At 55.7% G+C, this 6,189-nt stretch overlaps 1 protein-coding gene across 2 annotated transcripts in view; it reads left to right on the forward strand.

The window, feature by feature from the left end:
- The window catches only part of FBXO31 (F-box protein 31), a gene marked incomplete at its 5' end in the record, with an annotated part of 45,807 nt that overhangs the window by 13,034 nt on the left and 26,584 nt on the right, over positions 1-6,189 (forward strand).

Below are 6,189 nucleotides of genomic sequence, written 5' to 3' on the forward strand. Positions count from 1 at the left end.
TGGGGTGGCTGCATGGTGGGGTGGAGTGCATCGTGGGGTGGCTGCATCGTGGGGTGGCTGCATCGTGGGGTGGAGTGCTCTGCTGTGGGAGCTGTGAGGGTGGCTGCATCGTGGGGTGGAGGGCTCCCTGCTGGCAGGGAGAGCAGCTGTTGCACATTGCCCAACCCTTGGGAGCAGGGCTCCCAGGCCTGTGGTCTCTGGGGTCACCCGTAACTGACGTCAGGTGCAAGTGTTTTGACCCTGCCTCGCACTCACAGCGCACTGCGCTCCCGTAGCTCCCTGTGAGTAGTGATGTGATTTGTGTGATTGCCACGCTTGCCCTTTTTTTTAATGACAGTTTTGCTAAGGGTGCATGTACGGACCAGAGAGACAGAGAGAGAGAAAGTGAGAAATCACTCCCTGGGGTCATGGCCTTGCCACAATCCCTTCTCCATTCTTCTCTCAGGATTTTGAGCACTCACGCACATACACCCAACATGAGTTTTAAGCCTCCAGGTCTGGGACTTGACCAAGGTCGACATAACCGTTATGCCAGCTGCTGGTCTTGTCATATTCATCCCTTGGCGGGAGGGTAAGTAGATATTTTTTGTCTGATGATCTTTGAGGCCATGGGTGTAGGTCTTTGGGGTCTTTCACATCACATACGTTCATGCCATGTCTTCACTCTGAGCGGCAGAGGGGCACGCTGGGTACCCTCGGACCCTCCCTTCACCACCTTGCAGGAAGGGGCTGCTGCCTTCCTCCCTAAGCCCGAGCTTCTGGGTTCAGTCCAGGGGAGGCATGGCAGGGTTCCATGAAGGAGAAAGACCAAGGGTTTCCGCTCCCAGCTTTGGTTCTTCTGGGCTACAGGTTGGCAGGGCCCACTCCTTTCCCATGGCCGTGGGGCTCCCCGGGGTCTAGATCTCACAGCCCACCCTCTGGTGGTGGTAACCCTGGAGACCACTCTGTGCTGTTTCTGGTATGAGGCCTTCACATTTCCACGGGGCTCTTTGCCCAGCCAGTGCCTCAGAAAATAGTCCCGTCAGTGCTCTGCCTGCTACCCCGAGGGCTCCTAACAGAACCCTGATCAGTACTGACGGGCTCCCCAGATCTTCTCCTGATGAGGCCCTTGCCTCTCACCACCACCTCTTCTTCTAGGCATTTCTGTTCTTTTTATTCTCCATATTGCCGTTTGGGGGGTCTCTAAAGAGTGACCTATCTGTACCTGCAGCCGAGAGGGCGTGCCTTCCCTGGGCAGCCTGGCCCACCTCCTGTCTGCACTGTCTGCCCACGTCGACGCCCATGTAATGACGACCCTGTTTGCCAGAGCTCGTGCACTCAGGGCTTGTGCCAGCCTTCGTGGTCAGAAATGTCTCCCTGTTGTGTCCTCTGCAGGCCCCCACATGTCCTCCTGCCTTTCCCAGGCACAGTTATGTCGACAGGCTCTCCCTGGGCCTCTGGAGTTGAGGAAAGAGCCCTCTAGGGCAGGGGAGGACAGGCCAGTGGGGACACCACACTGGAGCCAACTGCCACCGTGAGTAGCTCCAGTCCCCACCGCCATGTTCCATGGACGCCTGGTTCAGAGCTGTTGACAGCACAAGCTGTCTTCCAGTTGATTGCAGATGTCGGGTTATCTCTGAAAGTGACCGGGGGAGAAGGGGCCAGAGCCAAGTGCCATGCTTTGGCTAAGCAGCCACTGCGTTCGTCGCCAGATGGGGGGACGAGTGGGAGGGGCTGGTTCTGTGGAACCTCAGCAGACATGCCAGGGGCTCCCCTGCTCAGTGCAGCTGCTCAGCTGCTCTAAGGCATCAGAATGGTCGCTCTTGAAAGCGCACAGTGGCCTGAGTGGCTCTGGGCAGCTGGGCGCATGGAGGAGCAGTGGGCGTGCGGTCTGCGCGTGTCCAGCAGCCAGGCTGATGGCTCAGGTTGTCCTTCCTCTTCCCGCTCCTTTGTGTTAATAAATATTTGCTGATGAATAAATAATCTTCTTTCTTTAATCAGAATTGTGGAATTTTAGAGATGAAAGTGGGAATTTATGAATGTTCTGCTCTAATCCTTTCAATTTACAGATGAACAATGGAAAAATTTGTTTCTCCAAATTTTTTAACATGATTTAAAAAAAACGTTTATGGTAACCAGCAGATCTACATCACTGGACACCCACATAGTTGATCACAGTTTGAGTCCCGGACCTGGTGGCCTAAACTCATGCCAGCGTGTGTGCGTGCGTGCCCAAAATCCCGAGAGGAGAATGGAGGAGAAGGAATTGCAGTGTTGCCATTCCCCTGGAGGGTGATTTCTTGCTTTCTGTCTTTCTGTCTCTCTGGTGAGCGCACACTCCCTATAGCAAAAATCTCTCTAAAAATAATGTTACTGATTTGCTCTTCTCTGAGCAGGAAAGAGAGCACCCCAACAGGGTCGTGGTACCACAGCCCGCCCCCAACTTCAGCCAGCTCCAGATGATGGGTGCACGCATGCCCCGGCGCCCAAGGAGGCCTCTGGGTGCGGATCGGGAACCTCCCATGCAGGTCAGCCTTGCAGGTTTTTACCGCTGCACCGCCATCCAGTCCTGCTCCGATGACTTATAACACAAACTAAACACTTGGTTGTAAATCACCTCTTTCTCTTCTACCACCCGCAGAGCATTGGGCTTGCTGGGAGGCACCATGAGTTTCTCTGGTCACTCTGGTTTCTCTGTAGGCCTTGACAGTGTGGAAAAGACACTTTCTTTAAAAGCTCGTGATCTGGATGGTCACCCGGGTCTCTCCACCCGGTGGAGAGAGGTTTTCTGAAGAAGTGAACAGAGCTGAGGAAGAGTCATCACCATGCCAGCAATGACACATTTCACTCCAATTCTTCCCAGCCGCTCCTGCTTGACAGGCCAGTGTCAGCGGTCCCATGTCACCCGGGGATCTGTAGACCGAGTGGAGACGATCAGGTTGTTTTTTACTGTATCGTCACAGAGCCTCAGCTTGCCTGGATGGCTTTCTTGTAGCCGGCCCTGGACTCTGCCACACCCTCTTCAAGTCCTCATCCCCTCACCACATCTGCAGTCAGGACCAGGGTTCCCATCCCTTGGCCCTAATGATAAAATTACTGATAAACAAGGGTTTTACAGATTCTAGTTTTAGTTCTTCCACACGGACAAGTGACACACAATTAAGTTTCAGAGCTTGAGTTCTCTGTTAACAGATTTAGCCTACCAAAACATTTCTCCCCTATACTGAGTAAGATTGCAGTCTGAAAACCCATCAAAGGCACAACTCCTCCTTGTTTGAAAGTGGTTGGATTAAAATATTATCCTTTGGGGCCAGAAGGTGGCATCGTGGTTAAGGCACTGGACTCCCACATGGCTGATCATGGTTCGAGTCTTGGATCTAGTGGCTTTTTCACTTTCTCTCTCTCTGGTTAGCACATGTGCTGTAGAAAAACAAAACTAAAAACAAACATAAAATTAAATAATTCTTAAAAAAAAAAAAAATCCTTTTCTGCTGGGTGAAGCTGGTACGGCCCAGGATCTTTCTGGCTCACACTGGCCAGCATGTCTTCCTTTTCTGCTGGGGGGAGCTGGTGCAGCCCAGGGTCCTTCTGGATCACACTGGCCAGCATTTTAGCTGTGAGCGCCCTTTGAGCAGCTGCAGACGCCCACCCTGGGAGCCACACGTGGGGGTTGATGCTTTCGGTTGTGGGCGGCCTCAGCCTGGGCCCCACCGGGGCAGCACTTGTGGTGCTTCTGTGGTGGTCTCGGGTTCAAGGCTTCACTGATGAAGGTGTTCCATGACAACTGGGAAATGATTTCTCTGGAACAGCAGGTCGGTATTTAAGGAGAACTGCTTGGTTTTCCAGGCTCCATTCTTTTACCAAGAACACTGGGCGCCTGCCAGATGGGTGAGGAAGCCGCAGCTCAGAAGCCGAAGTCAGGTGGTCTGGGAGCGTGCCACGCTGCTCCTTGTTTTCTGTCCTGTGTGGGAACGCAGAGTGACTCGATGTTGCCAGTTGGACGTGTGCGTTTGTGAGCTCTCTGTGACCGAGACGGGCATGTGTGGCGGACCCCACATCAGGCGCGCAGGCGGTGGCGGTCGTCCCGTGCTGTTCTGTGGGGTCCACGTGTCCGCAGTGGCAGCCCCAGCGATGACGTACCTGCATGGTGGCTGCTCCCAAGCAGGATCACAGAGAGCATGCAAGCTGCACTGGATCGGTGAGGTCCAGGGCTCGGAAAGGATCCCCCCAAAGCCTGAGTGTCACAGCGATGACGCAGTTAGAGCGAGTGTGCTGCATGTGCTGGGAGGCCGCGCTGGGCAGCCCTCACTGGGGCGTCGGCACTCAGGACGTCACCTGGCTAGGGCCTCCCTGTAGGGGCTGGCGGACCAAACTGAGCGGAGATGCCAGAACCCAGGCCGACCCGCAGCGGAAGTGTTTCCTCGTGCGCCCTCCTGGCCCTCTCCGGCCTTGGCGTGTTTGTTTGAGATTTTGCCTTAGGGCACATGCCCTCACCAGGAAGAAACAGAGACAGTGAGAGGGAAAGGGAGAAATCACCCCCCCGGGGGGCTGGCCATGCCACAGTCCCTTCTCTGTTCTCTTGGGCACATATACACACGTGCCTGGCTTGAGTTTGAAGCCACTGGATCGGAGACTCGAACTGCAGCCAACCGTGTGGAAGTCTAGTGATGTGACCACCTCTCCATCTCCTGGTCCGAGCCTTGAGATTTAGAAGGGGAGGCAGGGCTGTGGGAGCAGGAGCTGGCATGTTTGGAGGAGTTGCCTTCCTGCCACTAACTGCTGCTCACCTGTCTGTGCCGAGAGCCCTGCTCTGAATGCTGTGGGACTGCTTCCAGTTTTAGGAGCACATTTCACTGAGAGCAGGCAAGGCCTCTGGGCAGGCTCAGGGACAGGGTGAGCAGCAGCAAGTGGGAGCCTCCAGAGGGCCGCCCAGGGAGCGTGGGTGGCCTCCAGTCTCACTGGGCCTCTGCTTCCCTCTGCCATGGCGTCAGGCCCTGGCCTTGGTCCCAGGGAGTCTGGCCCAAGGTCTGCATTTAGCCTGCCTTGCGAAGGGCCAGCGTCGAGTGGTCCTCATGGAGGGCAGGAGCCCCCAGTAACCCCGTAGGTGTTATGCTGAGCCCAGGGTAGGAGCCCCCGTAACCCTGTAGGTGAAGTGCTGAGCTCAGGACAGGAGCCCCTGTAACCCCATAGGTGTTATGCTGAGCTCAGGACAGGAGGCCCCGTAACCCTGTAGGTGAAGTGCTGAGCCCAGGGTAGGAGCCCCCAGTAACCCCGTAGGTGTTATGCTGAGCCTAGGGTAGGAGCCCCCGTAACCCCGTAGGTGATGTGCCGTGAGCTCCGGGCCGAGGCAGTGGTTTGATGGAGGCCACAGCTCCGGTCCCCTGCCACCTATCGGCTTGCACTCCTCTGTGGGAGTCAGGCCGGCACTCTGCACCTGGTTTCCTAGTGTTCAGATGGAGGGTGCCTGCTGTAGGATCAGTGTGGTGGCCCTGGCTAGGCTCAGCACGGAGCCCCCACTCAGTGTTACTGCTGGCTGGCAGGCAGTCCTTGTGGCTCTGTTACCGAGCTGCCCTTCCAGAGCCTCGCTGAGAGCTGCGCCAGAGCACCTGGGGTTTGGTCGGGGTGTGCTGGGGCTCGGGGGGTGACTGCGGGAAGTGAGCGTCAAAGAGCAGACGGCAGGAGATGCTGTCAGCTGGGCGAGGGCGTAGGGCGGGGGTGGCGGCGAGGGTGTGTAGGAACCTCCGCTGGCACTGGGCAGAGGGACGGGGGAGCCCAGTGCTCCCTCCAGAGTGTTGCCATGGTCCTTGACGACAGGCCTGGCTGGCTCAAACTGGATGGTAGCAAGTGAGCCACTCGGGGCTCGAGGCCTCGCGGCCATGTGGAACCCACTGGGGCACGTGTTCCAGACAACTGGATTTCTGCCATACCTGTTCACGAACGGTTCACCTGGCTTAGGTTCACGTAGTTAGGCTTCCAGAGCCATTAGAATAGACAGCACGGGGACCAGCAGGTGGCGTGGTGGTTCAGTGCTGGACTCCCACATGGCCGACCACGGTTCACGTCCTGGGCCTGGTGGCTTGCTTTTTCACTTTCTCTCTCTCTGGTCATATTAAAATGAATGAATAAATAAAATTAAATAATTCTTTTTTTTTTTTTTTTTAAAAAAAGCAGACACAGTTACTGTTTAAAAAAAAAGTGTTTTGCCTGAAA

The sequence above is a fragment of the Tupaia chinensis genome, unplaced genomic scaffold (genome assembly GCF_000334495.1).
Source record: "Tupaia chinensis unplaced genomic scaffold, TupChi_1.0 Scaffold000355_1, whole genome shotgun sequence".
Taxonomy (NCBI): domain Eukaryota; kingdom Metazoa; phylum Chordata; class Mammalia; order Scandentia; family Tupaiidae; genus Tupaia; species Tupaia belangeri.